Source organism: Protopterus annectens, chromosome 2.part1 (assembly GCF_019279795.1).
Source record: "Protopterus annectens isolate FY-2018-M chromosome 2.part1, PAN1.0, whole genome shotgun sequence".
NCBI lineage: Eukaryota > Metazoa > Chordata > Ceratodontiformes > Protopteridae > Protopterus > Protopterus annectens.
The window spans coordinates 1,848,277,238-1,848,300,457 of NC_056729.1; the positions used below are offsets into that span (position 1 = coordinate 1,848,277,238).

Genomic DNA, 23,220 nt, shown 5'->3' on the forward strand with positions numbered 1-23,220 from the left:
AGCCTCAATTTATGTCCTCCAAAACGAACATTTGAAACTTGGCTGATTAACAATTCAGTGTATGCTCAAACAAATCACTATTCAGATTTTTATTCCGGATATCATATGTGTGTTCATAAATCCTCCTCCTAAGCTTCCTTTCAGTCTTTCTGACCTAAACTGCATTACATTTCACACACGTAGCAATATAAATGACCCCACTTGTGTCACATGTACTATATGATTTACTTTTATCTTTTGTATTAATTTAGTTATGTTGTGTATTTTATCTCTCAGTTGCATTTAATAATCTGTCCACTGGATAGCGATGGAACACCAGGAATTACACATGACTCCCTATTGCAGTCTTAAGTCTTTTATTTCATTTTAATTCCATTTTTCATGGAAAGCTTTTTTTATGTGGGTTTTTTTAAAAGTTTAAATATTACTAACAGTCAGGTTTTAGGTATTTTATTTTAAACAATTGGAATATTTTAATGTGTGTATATATTCTATTTAAGTAATGTATTTGTACATTGTTTAGTAGATTTATTGTGGGGCTTAATAGCTTCATTAGATAAATTAATTTTATTGGTAGTTTGTGGTTAATGGGTGGTATAAAAAGGGTGTTTTTACTTGGCTTGATTCACATCTGAAGAAGTGTCTATTCAGACAAAAATGTGGTGATATGGTATGGTGTTTATGTTTAATTGTGTATATTTGTTTGCTTTTCTTTGGATTATTAAAGTTTTTGTATCTCAGTATCATTGGTGGTCCTTCAGAAGTGTCTCATTTAATGAACTAATTATATTTCATTCCCAATATACATGATATACACCCAGATGCCCACAAACATACCCAGGTCTATACTTCATGTGTCCCAGCACTGACACTTGTATGTAGTAACTTTGTTGTTCATAGGTTCATAGGTTCATAGGTAGGTACTAGGCTATCTGCCCGAAGGCATTTATAATCCTAGCCAGAATGTGTTGGCTTTCACCACCCCTTAAATTAATTCTCTGTGCCTCTGTCCAGCAGAGCCACTGAATGAGCACACAAATATACACAATTAAGCATAAACACCATAACATATCACCACATTTTTGTGCCAATACAAAATATTCAATCTCTATATATGTTGAAAAACTGTACTAGTTTTACTTGATAATATCCATTTATCTTTGGCAACTAGTTGTAAATGGCTCTGTGGTACACAGGACTAGTACCCTCCATATAACCAAGCTAACCTGGGTTTGAACAGTGAGTTGTAGCTGCCTCTGTGGTATGCAGGACTAGTACCCTCCATATAACCAAGCTAACCTGGGTTTGAACAGTGAAGCAAACACTGGATGAGCCACATAGAGAGGGAAAGGGTGGCAGGGCAGTGCCCACTTGCCTCTTCCTGGGATGAAGAGGATGGCTGTCTTGGGAGAATGCATATGTTAATACTCCATGCTTCTAATTAGGGAGGGCATTTCACAGGCTTGTATTACATATATAAACAAGGGACAGCTGCACTCTTTGGTTTTAGCACTCTCACTAGTTTGAGTGAAACTAGGCATGCATGTAAGTAAGAGAGAAAGCTTCCTTTAAAAACTACTAGATGTCTTTTTGGATTACAGCACAGTAATTTTCATGCTTTTGGATTGGCAGAAAATGGCCATAGCTGAAGGATCTGATGGTTGGTAAGCAGTGAAAGTGTTAAGAAATGGTTTCAACTTTCCAAAGAGTTCTTAGCTATATTAATGGAAGCTACTGTGTGTGTGTGTGTGTGTGTGTGTGTGTGTGTGTGTGTGTGTGTGTGTGTGTGTGTGTGTGTGTGTGTGTGTGTGCACGCGCATGCATGGATGTGTAGTGCATAATTTGACAGTCCTTTACACTACTCATAGGACCATTTTGCACATAGTAATGACTCTCAGCCTGCCATGACACAGATTACTGACCCTTAACAATCATAAATTCATAGACGATAGTTGCCAAAGGGTGATGCAGGCTACGTTCTCCAAATGGTACTTTTTTTATGATGTGCCCAAAAGTGATTAATGATGTGCAGGTTGAGAACCATTAAAATGTCATTGTTTCTTGGTCTTAATGGCTAAGATGATGTGCAGTGCATACATATAGCATAGGTCAGCTCCTTAGTTTAACTTTCAGACATCAAATGGCAATTTCAGAGTTGGTTATGCCTCATAAATGGTAATCCCTTTCCCAAACCCTGTATTCCAGCCTACAAATGCAGAGGCATATAGTGGGAGACTATACTCCAATACATACAGTATCTGGAGGCATGACAGCTGGCCGGTTGGCTCCTGAGCTGTTGCTGTTTAATCCTTTTCAGAATGGCATAAAACTTTATTATTTTTACCAAAATGCAGGTGCGCTGGATGATCCGATAATCATACAAAGTGTTTATTAAATCTCACCATATCTTTTGCAAAAGTTTTCCAAGATAATTTTTTAATAATGGGACTTAGATTGGTACAAAATGGATCCCTTCATCATCCTTCCAATCAAATGTTCTACTTAATACATTTTTAGAACCAGAAGCTAATATAAATCTCAAGTACAATGTCTGTGCACAAAAAAATATGCTGGATGTTACAATTACGCATGTGACAAAGGAACTCAGTTGATAGAGTAGCAAAGAAAACAAAGGTATGACAAGAAATATGCTGAGTGCTACAGGTGGATAGGTTAGCAAAGAGGACAAGACTATGAATTGCTAACACATGGAGCTAAGGCAATATTTCAGGATATGGACATCTCAGACTTAGTATATGTAAGTCTGTTTTTCTGTCATTCAGTCACCGTGTTTCAGAACTCACTCTAGGAGGTGTCAATATGTCAAATGGTCACTGGTTGGGAGACGTAAATTATAAGATAATGATGCCTTCTCCATTGTGGCTAATCATATCTCTGAATCTTATTTCCAGTTTTTGTATAAATTGTTCTTTTTGGCTGCAGGAATTTGTACAAGTGCTAGAAAAGTTCTTTGAATAACAATGATTATTTTGAGATCCTATTCTAATTTACATAAAAACAAATAAGTGGGAAAACTGCAATATACCATATAGTTAAAACTTCATTGATTTCAACGTTTTCAGCTGGAACCTTCAAAAGAGTTAAAGTCTAGTGCAAGTAAAGCACACATTTATGAACCCATGAAATAACTGAGGACTAACATTTATGAACCCATGAAATAACTGAGGACTAACATTTATGAACCCATGAAATAACTGAGGACTAACATTTATGAACCCATGAAATAACTGAGGACTAACATTTATGAACCCATGAAATAACTGAGGACTAACATTTATGAACCTATGAAATAACTGAGGACTAACATTTATGAACCCATGAAATAACTGAGGACTAACATTTATGAACCCATGAAATAACTGAGGACTAACATTTATGAACCCATGAAATAACTGAGGACTAACATTTATGAACCCATGAAATAACTGAGGACTAACATTTATGAACCCATGAAATAACTGAGGACTAACATTTATGAACCCATGAAATAACTGAGGACTAACATTTATGAACCCATGAAATAACTGAGGACTAACATTTATGAACCCATGAAATAACTGAGGACTAACATTTATGAACCCATGAAATAACTGAGGACTAACATTTATGAACCCATGAAATAACTGAGGACTAACATTTATGAACCCATGAAATAACTGAGGACTAACATTTATGAACCCATGAAATAACTGAGGACTAACATTTATGAACCCATGAAATAACTGAGGACTAACATTTATGAACCCATGAAATAACTGAGGACTAACATTTATGAACCCATGAAATAACTGAGGACTAACATTTATGAACCCATGAAATAACTGAGGACTAACATTTATGAACCCATGAAATAACTGAGGACTAACATTTATGAACCCATGAAATAACTGAGGACTAACATTTATGAACCTATGAAATAACTGAGGACTAACATTTATGAACCCATGAAATAACTGAGGACTAACATTTATGAACCCATGAAATAACTGAGGACTAACATTTATGAACCCATGAAATAACTGAGGACTAACATTTATGAACCCATGAAATAACTGAGGACTAACATTTATGAACCCATGAAATAACTGAGGACTAACATTTATGAACCCATGAAATAACTGAGGACTAACATTTATGAACCCATGAAATAACTGAGGACTAACATTTATGAACCCATGAAATAACTGAGGACTAACATTTATGAACCCATGAAATAACTGAGGACTAACATTTATGAACCCATGAAATAACTGAGGACTAACATTTATGAACCCATGAAATAACTGAGGACTAACATTTATGAACCCATGAAATAACTGAGGACTAACATTTATGAACCCATGAAATAACTGAGGACTAACATTTATGAACCCATGAAATAACTGAGGACTAACATTTATGAACCCATGAAATAACTGAGGACTAACATTTATGAACCCATGAAATAACTGAGGACTAACATTTATGAACCCATGAAATAACTGAGGACTAACATTTATGAACCCATGAAATAACTGAGGACTAACATTTATGAACCCATGAAATAACTGAGGACTAACATTTATGAACCCATGAAATAACTGAGGACTAACATTTATGAACCTATGAAATAACTGAGGACTAACATTTATGAACCCATGAAATAACTGAGGACTAACATTTATGAACCCATGAAATAACTGAGGACTAACATTTATGAACCTATGAAATAACTGAGGACTAACATTTATGAACCCATGAAATAACTGAGGACTAACATTTATGAACCCATGAAATAACTGAGGACTAACATTTATGAACCCATGAAATAACTGAGGACTAACATTTATGAACCCATGAAATAACTGAGGACTAACATTTATGAACCCATGAAATAACTGAGGACTAACATTTATGAACCCATGAAATAACTGAGGACTAACATTTATGAACCCATGAAATAACTGAGGACTAACATTTATGAACCCATGAAATAACTGAGGACTAACATTTATGAACCCATGAAATAACTGAGGACTAACATTTATGAACCCATGAAATAACTGAGGACTAACATTTATGAACCCATGAAATAACTGAGGACTAACATTTATGAACCCATGAAATAACTGAGGACTAACATTTATGAACCCATGAAATAACTGAGGACTAACATTTATGAACCCATGAAATAACTGAGGACTAACATTTATGAACCCATGAAATAACTGAGGACTAACATTTATGAACCCATGAAATAACTGAGGACTAACATTTATGAACCCATGAAATAACTGAGGACTAACATTTATGAACCCATGAAATAACTGAGGACTAACATTTATGAACCCATGAAATAACTGAGGACTAACATTTATGAACCCATGAAATAACTGAGGACTAACATTTATGAACCCATGAAATAACTGAGGACTAACATTTATGAACCCATGAAATAACTGAGGACTAACATTTATGAACCCATGAAATAACTGAGGACTAACATTTATGAACCCATGAAATAACTGAGGACTAACATTTATGAACCCATGAAATAACTGAGGACTAACATTTATGAACCCATGAAATAACTGAGGACTAACATTTATGAACCCATGAAATAACTGAGGACTAACATTTATGAACCCATGAAATAACTGAGGACTAACATTTATGAACCCATGAAATAACTGAGGACTAACATTTATGAACCCATGAAATAACTGAGGACTAACATTTATGAACCCATGAAATAACTGAGGACTAACATTTATGAACCCATGAAATAACTGAGGACTAACATTTATGAACCCATGAAATAACTGAGGACTAACATTTATGAACCCATGAAATAACTGAGGACTAACATTTATGAACCCATGAAATAACTGAGGACTAACATTTATGAACCCATGAAATAACTGAGGACTAACATTTATGAACCCATGAAATAACTGAGGACTAACATTTATGAACCCATGAAATAACTGAGGACTAACATTTATGAACCCATGAAATAACTGAGGACTAACATTTATGAACCCATGAAATAACTGAGGACTAACATTTATGAACCCATGAAATAACTGAGGACTAACATTTATGAACCCATGAAATAACTGAGGACTAACATTTATGAACCCATGAAATAACTGAGGACTAACATTTATGAACCCATGAAATAACTGAGGACTAACATTTATGAACCCATGAAATAACTGAGGACTAACATTTATGAACCCATGAAATAACTGAGGACTAACATTTATGAACCCATGAAATAACTGAGGACTAACATTTATGAACCCATGAAATAACTGAGGACTAACATTTATGAACCCATGAAATAACTGAGGACTAACATTTATGAACCCATGAAATAACTGAGGACTAACATTTATGAACCCATGAAATAACTGAGGACTAACATTTATGAACCCATGAAATAACTGAGGACTAACATTTATGAACCCATGAAATAACTGAGGACTAACATTTATGAACCCATGAAATAACTGAGGACTAACATTTATGAACCCATGAAATAACTGAGGACTAACATTTATGAACCCATGAAATAACTGAGGACTAACATTTATGAACCCATGAAATAACTGAGGACTAACATTTATGAACCCATGAAATAACTGAGGACTAACATTTATGAACCCATGAAATAACTGAGGACTAACATTTATGAACCCATGAAATAACTGAGGACTAACATTTATGAACCCATGAAATAACTGAGGACTAACATTTATGAACCCATGAAATAACTGAGGACTAACATTTATGAACCCATGAAATAACTGAGGACTAACATTTATGAACCCATGAAATAACTGAGGACTAACATTTATGAACCCATGAAATAACTGAGGACTAACATTTATGAACCCATGAAATAACTGAGGACTAACATTTATGAACCCATGAAATAACTGAGGACTAACATTTATGAACCCATGAAATAACTGAGGACTAACATTTATGAACCCATGAAATAACTGAGGACTAACATTTATGAACCCATGAAATAACTGAGGACTAACATTTATGAACCCATGAAATAACTGAGGACTAACATTTATGAACCCATGAAATAACTGAGGACTAACATTTATGAACCCATGAAATAACTGAGGACTAACATTTATGAACCCATGAAATAACTGAGGACTAACATTTATGAACCCATGAAATAACTGAGGACTAACATTTATGAACCCATGAAATAACTGAGGACTAACATTTATGAACCCATGAAATAACTGAGGACTAACATTTATGAACCCATGAAATAACTGAGGACTAACATTTATGAACCCATGAAATAACTGAGGACTAACATTTATGAACCCATGAAATAACTGAGGACTAACATTTATGAACCCATGAAATAACTGAGGACTAACATTTATGAACCCATGAAATAACTGAGGACTAACATTTATGAACCCATGAAATAACTGAGGACTAACATTTATGAACCCATGAAATAACTGAGGACTAACATTTATGAACCCATGAAATAACTGAGGACTAACATTTATGAACCCATGAAATAACTGAGGACTAACATTTATGAACCCATGAAATAACTGAGGACTAACATTTATGAACCCATGAAATAACTGAGGACTAACATTTATGAACCCATGAAATAACTGAGGACTAACATTTATGAACCCATGAAATAACTGAGGACTAACATTTATGAACCCATGAAATAACTGAGGACTAACATTTATGAACCCATGAAATAACTGAGGACTAACATTTATGAACCCATGAAATAACTGAGGACTAACATTTATGAACCCATGAAATAACTGAGGACTAACATTTATGAACCCATGAAATAACTGAGGACTAACATTTATGAACCCATGAAATAACTGAGGACTAACATTTATGAACCCATGAAATAACTGAGGACTAACATTTATGAACCCATGAAATAACTGAGGACTAACATTTATGAACCCATGAAATAACTGAGGACTAACATTTATGAACCCATGAAATAACTGAGGACTAACATTTATGAACCCATGAAATAACTGAGGACTAACATTTATGAACCCATGAAATAACTGAGGACTAACATTTATGAACCCATGAAATAACTGAGGACTAACATTTATGAACCCATGAAATAACTGAGGACTAACATTTATGAACCCATGAAATAACTGAGGACTAACATTTATGAACCCATGAAATAACTGAGGACTAACATTTATGAACCCATGAAATAACTGAGGACTAACATTTATGAACCCATGAAATAACTGAGGACTAACATTTATGAACCCATGAAATAACTGAGGACTAACATTTATGAACCCATGAAATAACTGAGGACTAACATTTATGAACCCATGAAATAACTGAGGACTAACATTTATGAACCCATGAAATAACTGAGGACTAACATTTATGAACCCATGAAATAACTGAGGACTAACATTTATGAACCCATGAAATAACTGAGGACTAACATTTATGAACCCATGAAATAACTGAGGACTAACATTTATGAACCCATGAAATAACTGAGGACTAACATTTATGAACCCATGAAATAACTGAGGACTAACATTTATGAACCCATGAAATAACTGAGGACTAACATTTATGAACCCATGAAATAACTGAGGACTAACATTTATGAACCCATGAAATAACTGAGGACTAACATTTATGAACCCATGAAATAACTGAGGACTAACATTTATGAACCCATGAAATAACTGAGGACTAACATTTATGAACCCATGAAATAACTGAGGACTAACATTTATGAACCCATGAAATAACTGAGGACTAACATTTATGAACCCATGAAATAACTGAGGACTAACATTTATGAACCCATGAAATAACTGAGGACTAACATTTATGAACCCATGAAATAACTGAGGACTAACATTTATGAACCCATGAAATAACTGAGGACTAACATTTATGAACCCATGAAATAACTGAGGACTAACATTTATGAACCCATGAAATAACTGAGGACTAACATTTATGAACCCATGAAATAACTGAGGACTAACATTTATGAACCCATGAAATAACTGAGGACTAACATTTATGAACCCATGAAATAACTGAGGACTAACATTTATGAACCCATGAAATAACTGAGGACTAACATTTATGAACCCATGAAATAACTGAGGACTAACATTTATGAACCCATGAAATAACTGAGGACTAACATTTATGAACCCATGAAATAACTGAGGACTAACATTTATGAACCCATGAAATAACTGAGGACTAACATTTATGAACCTATGAAATAACTGAGGACTAACATTTATGAACCCATGAAATAACTGAGGACTAACATTTATGAACCCATGAAATAACTGAGGACTAACATTTATGAACCTATGAAATAACTGAGGACTAACATTTATGAACCCATGAAATAACTGAGGACTAACATTTATGAACCCATGAAATAACTGAGGACTAACATTTATGAACCCATGAAATAACTGAGGACTAACATTTATGAACCCATGAAATAACTGAGGACTAACATTTATGAACCCATGAAATAACTGAGGACTAACATTTATGAGCCTATGAAATAACTGAGGACTAATAAAAATGACTAATTAGCCAAAAAGCTCTAGAAAATGGAGGGGGGTAACTAAGAAAACATTTCAAATTAATTTCAGTGTTAAGACCTGTTGATTTTAAAGTGTTATGCTTTATTACACCTACACTTTCCTTATATAAAATGTTCTTTTAATATCAAAATCATTGCTCATAGGATTGTGAATTTTCCCTGGAATAGCTGCATCAAACAAAATATTCCTGATGAGCATTGTAAAATTCATTGCTAAAAAGATCACTTTTTAAATTTTATTGTCTCTGCTATAATTTGTAATATCTCCTCAAGGTCCAGAGATGTTATAGCCCCACTCTTTTCCTCCTGTATTAAGTACATTGTAGAATATAATTTCCCCTTGGTTTGTACCTCAACTTAAACCAACTCAAGAGGCTTCATCATTTTCTCACCAAGATGATTTCAGGCCTCAGTACCCCTAACTACTCTGATAGACCAAACGTCCTATCCGTCTACTCAGTGTCACATAGGTCTCTTTGTAATGATCTCTACTTAACCTTCCATACTACTAAGGATCCAGCAGTCTTTGAACTCCTTTGCCTAAACAGGACCAGTAGTAAAGCAAACACCCACTATCCAGACCTAATCTGACACTAAAACATCAGTAATACCAGCTAGCTTAACAGGTGTAGGTTGCCTTTGTATTTTAAGCAGAATATTTTATTTTATTTTATTTAACATTTGTTTACCATGAAAGCCTGACTTGGAACAAAGCCAATTTTCAGTGGATGCCCAGGGAGAAAAGCTCCAAACGCTTGTCTTTGAAACCTGGGAGAAAACCAGAGCACCCGCAGAAAACCCACACAAACGCATTTCTGTAGTAGAAAGCATTTAAAGCCAATCTGAATGACTGCATGGGTGATCAAAAATTTTCATCTGGGATATGTGGGGAGAATCTCCTTAACATGACCAGTCTCCAACCAGTACTGGGTGATGTGGCTGAGTATCTTGATGGTGTCCTTGAACGTAAGGACAATTTGTTCGAGCTGCCCATATGACTTCCATGTTTGAAGACTTGCTAAATGAGTGTGTGAACATCAAAAATATGTTCCTAGCCAGAGAATATTCAAATGGGTTTATTAATAAATAGATGTATGAATTTATAAGTAAAAGACAAAGCAATTTTATAAACTCATACTGGACACCAAGAACAGACCAAACATTCATGCCATAAGTACGAACGAGAACGGTCTTGAAACATGCACCAGTAATAACCTTCATGAAACTGAAATGGCACTTACAACACTCAGTAATAGTAACAACATTCATTGTTTATTTTATTCTATACACACATTTGGGAACTCTTTTATCACCACTTTCAACACAGATAGTACTACGATCAAGGACATCAGAGAAAAAACTTGTCTGTCTTGGGAGATGACAAGTCGTTACAAGAAAAAATAGGTTTAAGGCCAGAGATCATTTATAGAAAAGGACTTAATTTAAAAAAAAAACATAGTGGAACGCTCCAACATAAAGACTAAAAAGGTAAACAGACCCACAAAAATGAGCAAGTGTGGCAGATGTTCTTATTGTGGACATATCCTGGTGTGTGAGACTTTTAAAATGAAAGAACAACACTTTCCACATAAATGGAACATGTAACTGTGAAACATCAAAGGTGGTAAACTGTGTCAGTGTGTTCCTCCAATATTTGGTGAAGTTTGTTATGGAATAAATTAAACACTAATTTCTACAAGTTTCTGTTGCTACTTTTATATATTGGAATACACACTTATGAGTTTGCGACTGGTCGGAGTCTCTGCAGAAGTGCTGCTTTTTCTTGAACTTAAGCTTAGTAAGAACCTATAGGTTCATAGGTTCATACAGTGGATATAAAAAGTGTACACACCCCTGTTAAAATGCCAGATTTTTGTGATATAAAAAAATGAGACCACAATAAATAATTTAAAAACTTTTCCCACTTTTAATGCGACCTATTACCTGTACAATTCAATTGAAAAACAAATCTGTTAGGGGAAAATATAAAAATAAAAAGCATACAATAAGCTGGTTGCATAAATGTGCACACCCTTAAACTAATACTTTGTTGAAGCACCTTTTGCTTTAATTACAGCATTCAATCTTCTTGGGTACACACCTGCCATCAATTAAAGAGACTCTGATTAACCCCAAAGTTCAGCTGTCTTTCTAGGAATTTCCCTATATTTACTCAGTTGCATGTTAAAGCAAAAGCCATGGTTCACAGAGAGCTTGCAAAGCATCAAAGAGCTCTCATTTTCAAAATGTATCAGTCAGGAGAAGGGTACAAAATAATTTCCACAGCATTGGATATACCATGGAACACAGTGAAGACAGTCATCAAAAAGTGGAGAAAATATGGGACAACAGAGACTACATGTGATAACAATCTCCCGTATTCTCCATATGTCTGGTCTATTGGGTAGGGTTGCAAGACGGAATCCTTTTCTTACAGAGAAAAACACCCAGGCCCGACTCAAATTTGCAAGACAATACATCAAGTCACCCAAAAACATGTGAGAAAATGTATTATGGTCTGATGAGACCAAGGTTAAACCTTTTGACCACAATTCCAAAAGATACTTTTGGCGCAAAAACAACACTTTGCATCACAAAAAGAAAATCATCCCCATGGTGAAGCAGAGACACAGAAGTGATCCCCAGGGTATATTTCCTATTTCCCATCCACTCATCAAGATTTTTCTTGAAAAATTTTTGAGTAAAAAAAAAAAGATTTTTCTTGAAGAGTGCTAATGAAGAACTTTGCTTGACATAGATGGGTAGCTTGTTCCAGAGTATAGGAAGTCTCTGGGACATTAATCTATCCCTCCAGCATGTCCTGTTTATTGTGGTGACAAGATTTAGATCCCTAGAGTGTGTTGCTTGGACAGATTGGGATTTCTTTAAGTGTCCAACAGCTCTGGGTTTGACATAGCTTTATATGTTAGGCAGAGATCACCTCGGAGTAGGCGATATGCTATGGAGTAAAGCTGGAGTTTTCTGAGGCGGTCAGTGTAGGGCACTTGTTTGAGGCCAGTAATCCTCTTTGTGAGGTACTTCTGTGGCATTTCCAGCTGCGGCAGATGTCTTGTGAGGTACATTCCAAAATGGGCATTGTACTCTATAATGGGTCTAATGACTGACAAGTAGAGGGGAACAATGACCTCTTTTTTCCTGGATGAGAACCCTTTTATGATGAGGTGTGTCACGTAGAAGGACTTCCTGACTACTGTGGTCATGTGACTATCAAAGGAGAGACTACTGTCCACCTGGGTCCCAAGGTCTCTTATCACGCATTCGTTGTTAAGTAGATTGCTGCCTATGTGGTAGTTCATGTGTACAAAGGGGATGACACTGCACTTTTTGGAATTGAGCTTGAGGCCATGGCTCTGACACCAGGCATCTGTCTCAGTGAGGCCCTTCTGTAGGATGTCCACATCATTTGGGGACTTGACTATGGCTCCTAGTTTGCAGTCATCTGCGAACTTCATTAGCCAGAGGTCTTCTGTGTTAGCCTGTACTTCAGAGAAGTAGATACCAAACAGGAGAGGTCCCAGGACGGAACCCTGTGGTAATCCACTTGTCACTGCTTTGAGGTCAGATTTGGAGTCTGCTACTTTCACAGTGTGGGTTCTGTCAGTGAGACAGTTGGCAATCCATCTTGTGACGTAGGGATTTATACCTAGTTTAGTGAGTTTAGCTATAATTCCAGAATGGGGGATGGTGTCAAAAGCCTTGGCGAGGTCAAGATAGGCTGTGTGAACCACCTTACCCTTATCCACAGCTTTGGTGACTGCCTCAAAGAAGTCAATCAGGTTCAGGAGGCATGATTTGCCTTTCACAAACCTGAACTGGGTGGGATCCAGAGTTTGGAGGTTACCAATGTCTTTGTTTATGAGTTCCATGATTATACGTTCCATGGTCTTGCAGACCAGGTTCGTCAGGTTTGTCAGGCTAATAGGTTGATAGTTCCCGGGATCAGTGGAGCTCTTTTGCAAGGAAGAGTGGGCAAATATTTCCAAGTCAAGATGTGCCATGCTGATAGACTCCTACCCAAGAAGACTGAATGCTGTAATTAAATCAAAAGGTGCTTCATAAAAGTACTAGTTTAAGGGTGTGCACACTTATGCAACCAGCTTTTTGTACATTTTTTTATTTTTTATATTTTTCCCCTAACAGAATTGTTTGTTTTTCAGTTGAATTGTACAGGTTATAGGGCAGATTAAAGGTGGGAATAATTTTGAAATGATTTATTGTGGTCTCCTTTTTTATATCACAAACACCTGGCATTTTAACAGGGTGTGTACACTTTTTATATCCACTGTAGGTGGTTACTGGGCTATTAACCTAAAGGTCATTATAAGCATAGCTGTGTCTATCCAATATAATGCTAGAGAAACCCAATAGAAAGGATCTTGCCTAAACTCAAGATCTTAGTTAGCAACGGCTGCCCATATCTAGCAGGGTCAGAGGCGAAATCCCAAGCAGGAATTTACAGTTTCCCATCTACTCATCTAGGCTATGCTTAAACAGGGTCATAGAGGGATTTTTGTTTGATATGAATTGGTAGCCTATTCCAGAGGAGTGGCAACCTCTAAGAGACATATGTGTCGTAGGCTAGGTTAAGGTCCCTGCAGTGGGTGACCCTTGTCCTATTTGACTTGCGGATGTGCAGCATTTCCATTAGGTCTGGACCCGGGATTGCTCTGTAGGCGTGACACAAGTCTCCTCTGAGTAGTCTGTATGCTACTGAGTACAGTGATAGTGACTTCAGTCTGTCAATGTATGACATGTACTGGAGACCATGAATTTTTGGCTCTATATCATGACCGCAAAAACCCCTTTCAGCGAGCAGCTCTTTCCCGAATGCTGCAGAGTGGAATCTAACTACCTCCAACAGTATTCCAGCAAATTTTTTCCTAGGAGGAAAAATGCTTGGCCAACTGCAAACCTGACAAAATTTAAAACCCTTCAAAGTGGGAGCCTTTGTCCCCACATCCCCCAATCTCGGGGGCTGCGCCTCCACACACCCCCAAATAAATATACCAACTCAGAGATCGCACTACAGTGGAGAAAAGAGCAAATTCCTGACAATGGCCATTCGAGGGAGCTGGATTTCGCAGGGTAGTGTTCAGAAAAGAGATGTTCACTGAAAGGTATTTTTGCGGTCCTGATATAGACCCAAATTATCTTGGTTAGAAATCTCTGAGGTTTCTCAAGTTGCTGCAGGTGCCTTTTAAGGTAGATACCAAAGGGGGCATTGTACTCGATTATTGTTCAGGTGAGGGTCAAGCAGTGGGGTGTTATGACCTCTTTTGCTCTTAAGGCAATGCCTTTGCTAATGACGTGTGTGACATAGAATACCTTCCTTACCATAGTAGACACATGGTGGTCAAAGTTTAGGCTACAGTTAACTTGCGTTCTCAAATCTCTCTCTAGTGAGTTGTTACTTAGGGTATTATTTATATGATAGTCTGCAGGGATATCTTTTTTACTGAAGGGGATTGTCATTTGTCCATTCAGGATGAAACAAACATTTGTGGGTTCTGTTCAAGCAGCTCTGTTATATACAAACACATCAGGAATGAGGCTTAGTAACTTTAACTTAGATAAGCTTATAAACAATCTAACTATCTCTCATACATGTTCACTGTCTGGCTGCACAAATGGCACTGAAGCTAGCACATTCTTACTACTTATTTGCACATGCACACCTTGGAAATGCTTCTTAAAGGTACACACACACACACACACACACACACACACACACACACACACACACACACACACACACACACACACACACACACACACACATAGTCTATATCCTCCCTCTTTGAGAAATAGATAATGCATTACTGATGGCATTGATTGACATGCAAATGGCACAAAATAATTCTCTGACATGGAGTTATACAGAACTAGGTACATATATACGATCATGTCCAGGTTGCTGTGTATTTCACACTAGGTCTGGAAATATGACCAGAATGTCTGACATTAGATTTAAGTATAGCAACTGGGACTGTCTCTGCTGAATGTTTGACTTTGGGGACATTGGGAGCATCATCAGGAACGGAAGTAGAAGTTAAGACACGTTCTGCGACAGGAACATTGTCTGGACTGCTCTGAGATTTAGAGTCTGCATCACAGACACAATGCTACAATACTGATTCTGATACAGGAAGATGTCTGTGATTTCTCCTGTACTCCACACCCTCAGATGCTACAAAGTAGGACCTCAGCTTGGTACATATACCTGTTACTTGACCAATCCAGTCGAAACCTTTTGCTGTTTGTCTCCTTACTGTCTCTCCTTCTTTCAATGGATGAAGAAATCTGCTCAATTTATCATAGCTGGACTTCTGGAAAGAACACTTTCTGAATGGTTGGGCTTTGATTCCTCTGCTGATTTTAGCATTAGGCCTCAACAAACTGGAACTGATAAGCAGTGTTGTTCTGGTTTGCCAACATAGAAGTCTCTGAGCAGGCAAACCAAGTATATCGTCACAGGGTTTATTTCTGAAATTAAGTTTAAAAATACATTGGTATTTTCACACTTTGACTTCTCTAGTAACTGTTTTGCATTCTGCACAGCCAGACCATTTGACTGTGGGTATTCTGGAGTACTGGCAACATGTACAAAGTCACATTCTTTTGCAAATTTCTGAAATAATTGACTGGTAAATTGGCTACCATTTTCAAAGATAAGCTTCTGTGGACTTCCATGTACTGAGAAATGACATTTCTGTGTGTAGTAAACCTTAAACTCAATGACTATACCACCATCACAGTAGTCGCCATATATATCCCATCAGGGGACAACATTCCCTTACTGGAAAAATTACTTTCTTACCTCTCCCAAAACATCTCCAATGAAACTATCCTTCTTGGGGATGTCAACATTAATTGTCTGAACCTCAACAATCTAAACTCTCCACAACACATAAATCTCTATGGATTTACTCAACTAATCACTAAACCTACCCAGTCTAATAACTCCCATTCTCTAAGCTCCCTGATAGAGTGGATACTTGTATCTAATTCTAGCAAATATTATAATCCTGAAACTTTAACTGACTCCCTGAGTGATCACTCACCTATAAAAGTGCTCAGATATACCACCCATCCCCCTAAACCCCACCGGCTTATCACCAGTCGCAAACTTTCGAACTTTAACCTGGATACATTTAGAACCCTTCTTTCTAAAATTAACTGGAATTTCCTTACACAGCTCCCACTAGATGATGCAGTTAATGCCTTCGACTCAACTTTCCTTAACATTTTGAATTCTCTAGCTCCGCCCAGAAAAGTTCAGATAAAAGATAACATCTTAGATTGGTTATCCAAAACCAGGCGTACTTTTATAAAAACAAGAGACAGGGCTTGGAAGGTGTGGGTACAATCTAAACTTCCAACTGATCTGCAAAAGTACAAAGAACTTCGAAATCAAACAAAAAAATTCATCAACAAAGACAAAAAAGATTTCTACTATAATTCTCCTAAAACATTAAAATCTGATCCAAAAAAATTCTGGAATGCTATTAACCAGATAGTACATCCTGACAACCCGACTTCAACAAATCCATGTCCTGACAGGTCACCAGGAGAGACTGCCAATACTTTCAACACTACTTTATCGAATCAATTTCCAAACTATTTAACCCCGAACCTTCAAACAACACTTTTAACCTCCCTGTACCCCCTTCAACTACTAACTCAGTTAACTCCTTCTCTCTCAAGCCTGTCTCCACTAACTACATTAAAACTCTCCTCCCTAGGCTCAAACCCTGCTCTGTATCTACAGACAATATCCCTTCATATTTTCTCCAGACTGCTGCACACTCTATTGCTCTGTCTGCATCTATCCTAATTAATCGCTCCATCTCTGAGTCTAAAGTTCCATCTATCTGGAAACAGTTTTACACTCTTCCTTTTCATAAAGGAGGTCATAGAAATCTCTAATTTCAGTCCTATTGCTATCCTCTACCCTCTCTCTAAAGCCCTCGAGAAATGTATGTTAATGTTATGCATTATCTCATACAGGAAAAACTACTCACTCCCACACAGCACGGCTTCCGCTCCAAGCATAGTACAACCACAGCTATCTACTATCCTTTCTCAACACTATAACTCTAGCCAAAGATGATCATAAACTCATATCCTGCCTATTCCTTGACCTCTCAAAGGCTTTTGACACTGTCTCCCACTCTGTGCTACTTAACAAATTTACAGACCTAAACGTCTCCCCTGATGTAGTTGCATGGTTCTCTAGCTATCTCACTGAGAGGCAGTAATCAGTGAGATGGGACTCTGCACTATCTACTCCCCTTTCATTAAGAATTGACAGCACAGTGGTGCAGTGGTAGCATTGTTGCCTCACAACAAGAGGTTCTCTGATTTGATTCTTGGCTGGAGTGCCTTATGTGTGGAGTCTGCATGTCCTCCCTGCATTTGTGTGGGTGTGCTCCAATTTCCTCTCATGTTACAAAGACATGCATCTGGAGTTTTTCTCCCTGGGGCTATGCTGAAAATTGGCTTCATTCCAAGTCAGACTTTCCTGGTAAACAAATGTAAAATAAATAAAAATAAATAAATAAAACTTGTGTTCCCCCAAGGATCCATTCTTGGGCCTCTGCTCTTTAATATTTTCACTAACACACTTCATACCTCTTGTCCTCAGTCTATCATTGTACAATATGCTGATGACTCCACAGTCATCACTATTGATAACTCACCCTCTGAAATCCTATCAACTAACCAAGCATCCTTTAACTCTGTAGGGACATGGCTGACCAATAACCAGCTCTTCCTCAACCCTAAAAAAACAAAATTGCTACTCTTCCTGCCAATCAAATCTTCCTTTTCCATAACATCTCTAAACAATACTCACATAGAAGTCTAAACTAACACAAAACTACTTGGCATTACCATCGATGACCAACTAAAATTTGACCTACACATTAACAATTGTATCAAAAAAAAGACCAAAACCTAAGTCTCTTGTAGAGAAACAACAAATACCTCACTGCTGAAGCTAGAATACCTCTTACTCATGCCTACCTTCCACCCTGCCTACCATATTGTTCCCAAATACTCAAATTTGAACTCCACCCTACTTACCAAATTAGAATCGACCTACCACAAGATAGCTAGATTTGCAACCCAACAAACATACAAATCCCACTGTGTCTCCTTAAAATATTTGAACTGGTTCAAGCTACCTCATCTGCTACTACAATCTCAGCTCCAAATCATACCCTTCATTCTATATCAGCCTGATTTCTGACCAGGTCTATCACCCCTCATCTTCCACTATTCCCCTACCAGACATATCTGAAGTGCTATCCAAGACCTATTAAATGTTCACAAACCAAAATCCAAGACAGTGTGCAACTTATATAGCTACCACCCCTATATTGTATGGAACAAACTCCCACTAGAAATAGGGAACCTAACCCACTCAAACAATTCAAGTTAGCCACCAAATTCTACTTTAAAGGACAATCATGGAATTCTATTATTAAATGCTCAACTTCTGTCTTTTTTCTCCCTGTTTACTGTCCCTGATATGAATAAACAACAATACAGTATTTAAAATATTTTAAATTGACTGTTTCTCTCCACTAGAACAGTACCTTACTGTACTGTGGTGGTTTTACTTTCAAAAAACTTTTGTCCTGCCCTAGAAAAGATTCCAATTCACTGATGTCATCAAGTCTACTCAATACAGGTAGTCTTCTGGCAATTTCCCTCCCCAAACTGACATCACCACTACCAGTCTAAAAACCCACCCATGTTGTGATGTCACAACTCCTTGGCCCTTCATGTATCCATACATAAAGTAAAGGCTAGAACAAGGAAACAGTACGAGTTAAGTCTCCTGCTGTGACCTGTCAATCACAGTAGGAAGTTGCTCAAATTACCCTTAGCACTTTGACAGCTAGGGAAGTTAGGTGTGAAGGGGGATGGGAGGGGAGTCAAAGTAGTACAAATTCAGGCTTCACAAAAGACTACAGTTTAGCTATTCTAAAAAGAAGCAGCAGTAAAAATCACTTTGAAAGTCTGTTCACTGGCATTTGCAATTTGTATTTTAAGCAGTCATTGAATGGGATGAAAAGTTATTTAAAACTAACTGATTCAAAGACAGCAGTGTATGCATGTAAAATCAGTGCAGTAACAAGAGCTTTAGGAAGAAAGAGGCCTGTGTGATGTAATTTTTACAGACAAGCACTGCATTTTGGGATACATAGAGGCAGACTAAAAAATCAGAATTACTTCAAGATGCCAGACTCCTTGTGGTCAGACTCAGAAATTACTTCTAAAAATATTTAAAAACCTGTAAATAGTCCCAGAGTGTGGTAAAATGTAGGAAACACTAAACCATAATGAAATAAACATGTTTTTTGAGTCTGTGAGTGTGATTCTCATTTAAAAAACACTGGATCTACCATTGTATGCACCCTCCCTGACCTTCACCTGCCTACATAGTACTGTTTCACTTAATGTCACAATACTTAGCATGAACAACTTACATCCTACGTTTTCCTTGTAACTTCCTAATCCTTTCTCATACTTGGCCTACTGAACCTTAGATTAGCTAACTTTCTATGCAACATCCTAAGCTATTGCTATACTCTGCATACTGTACCTTAAATAAGCTTACTTATTTAAACTATAAAATATTACTTACTAAGCTTTTACTGTTAATCATCCTTCTGTTCATTGTATTGTTTTAAATTTTTGTCAACATCTGTTTAAAATTTGTAACGTCTTGTACATCTCTATTGTTATGTAAATGCTTTTGCACATTTTGAAGCTTTTCTCCCCAGGCCTTTTCTGAAAAAAGGTCTTGGGCTCAATTGGACACTCCCAGTCAAATAATATAAAATAAAATAAAATAAATAATAAAATTACTGTAGGGGTCGCCTGAGGCACTGTTTGATATTGTTAGTCTGACAAATAATTGAGTAGCTTGCTAGGACATATGTTTTGTTTTTGTGTTTCTGCATACTTGGACATATTAAAGAAGGGTTAACTAGGATACAATGTTTCAATTTTGTGCAGCTGCATACTCGGACAAATTACTGATGGTGTCACTTGGGAAAAAGGTTCATTTTGTTGCTTGCATATGCCGACACATACTTCTGAAGTGATTGATTGGTTAATTGTTTCCTTTCTTAGTCTTGTGTATATTACTCATGGGCTCATTTGAATAAATGTTTCAATTTGCTGTTTGTGCATTCCATCGCAATGGAATGTAATGATCCTTATGGTAAATGTTTCACATTTGTGCTTGTGGATGCCAGGACATAGTCATGCATGCACATGCTGACAAATATTACTGAAGCGATTTCTTGGGTAATTGTTTCTTTATATATTTTTTTTTGTATGTTTCTGCATACTTGGACATATTAATGAGTGGGACAGTGGGGTAAACAATTATTTTTAGTGCCTCTGCATACATATGTGGAGGTCGTTAACAGTAACCTGCCCAAGCAACAAGGACCTCCGAAGATGAAATGCAAACAAACACCAGTCACTACCAAAGTGTCACATAGCTCACAACACCACTGTGCCACCCAACAATAGCTCCTAAGGCAAGACAACGTACCCAGCACTTTAGTCATAGGTGACTGTATAGTCAGACGGGTTCCCTTTAGTTGACCGAACCGACAATTCCCCGACACGCGGAAGACGAAGACCAAACGACCGACAGGTAAGTTTACCGAAAGGATGATTTGCCGACAGTGGAAAGACCGACAAGGGTAATGTGTGAGCGCGACTCGGTAAGTGTGCGACAGTGACGGAGTTAGGAGCGGTCAGGTAAGTGTGCGATATTGTGGGATTTTGGGTTAGGGTGTGGGAAAGGTGAGTGTGTGTTAGTGTCGGAGTTAGGGTTCGGGTAAGGTAAGTGTGTGATAGTGAGGGACTGTAGTTTAGGGACGGGTTAAGTGAGTTAGGTTTAGGGTGCGGGTGGGGTGAGTGTGCGATAGTGACGGGCTTTATGTTTTTGGGTGGGTTAAGTGAGTTAGGGTTAGGGTGCAGGTAGGTAAAGTGTGCGATAGTGTCGGACCTTGGGGTTAGGGGTGGGTTAAGTGAGTTAGGGTTAGGGTGCAGGTAGGGTGAGTGTGCGATAGTGTCGGACCTTGGGGTTAGGGGTGGGTTAAGTGAGTTAGGGTTAGGGTGCAGGTAGGGTGAGTGTGCGATAGTGTCGGACCTTAGGGTTAGGGTTTGGGTTAGGGCTAGTGGCTATGCTATGTAGTGTAATGTGTTGTTTACGTTCGGTGTGTCGGTGTAATGGTGTTCGGTGTTTTGCGTTGTCGGTTTTTTGTGTTGTCGGTTATCTGGTCTCGGTGGTTTGTGTGTCGGCGAAGTGGTGTGTCGGTATTTTAAAGTAGACCCAGTCAGACACCTTGATATCCCACTCACCAGGCTGAACAAGGAGAAAATTACAGTCAGCTGCCTGCCGGATGCCGGGATCTGCCACATAACGCATGCACTCAAGTCACACCACAACAAGTACAGATATGACTCTGTCATTGTTCAAGTTGGAGTGAATGACTTGAGACGTACTCTCCTGGACTACATGAAAATAGACATGGAAGATCTCTCGGATCATGTGGCCTAGGCAGGTATGACCTTTGCCCTGAGTAGCATCCTGCCTTTGCCCAGAATGATACCACAGTATAAGGAAAAAATGATTGACTTCAACAATTGGTTAAGCTTCTGGTGTCATTCAAAGGGGATCCAGTATCTGTCTGCCTGGGATAACATGAACGACAGACCATGATACTTTGCCAGAGATGGTCTGCACCTGTTGCCCCTGGGATTCAGGTTACTGGCTAAGGTTCTTGCCACCGCTACAGTGCCTTTTTTTAGGCAAAGTTCAAAGGAGAAAACCACCACCATAACAGGTGCAAGCATGCAAAATCTGAAGGTAATGCTACTCAATGCTAGAAGTCTAAACCTCAAAATGCACTCTCTCAAGGCACTCCTAAAAATGGAGAACATCGATATCTGTGCAGTAACTGACACCTGGTTCAAGGCTCCAGAGAGCACCCCTGCAATACCAGGCTACAACTCCTACCACACTTTTCGGCCATCAAACCAGGACCGAAACACTAGAGGTGGAGGAGTGTCCATATTCACCAAGGAAATTCACACCACCAGGCTAGTTGCCCAACACAATGCGTCTGAAATTTCCCAGGTGCAACTAACACTAGGTAAGACTGCAATCCAAATTGTAGCTTGCTACAGATCCTCCACCATCCCCCAATATTCTCACTACACCTCTCTAAACATACTGGAAAATATTAAGATACAAACAAACACCCTAAGACTGGGTGATTTCAACTACCCTGCCATTAACAGGGAAAACTACTCGTGTACCAACATCTTTGCCCAACGGTTTTTGGAATTCATAAATTCCAATGCCCTGGATCAACTAAACCATAGTTTCACCAGGGGCCTCAATATCCTAGACCTGGTCATTACCAACATGGGAAATCGATGATCCACACCTATGGTCACCCCCTCATTGCTCATGCCTGACCATAAGTTTGACATCCACATCCCTCCCC

The 23,220-nt window shown here is 37.9% G+C and overlaps 1 protein-coding gene across 1 annotated transcript in view; it reads right to left on the reverse strand.

Annotated features, from left to right (window-relative positions):
* LOC122794803 (pentraxin fusion protein-like) overlaps window positions 1-23,220 on the reverse strand; it is a 130,468-nt gene that overhangs the window by 74,312 nt on the left and 32,936 nt on the right. The window lies entirely within an intron of this gene.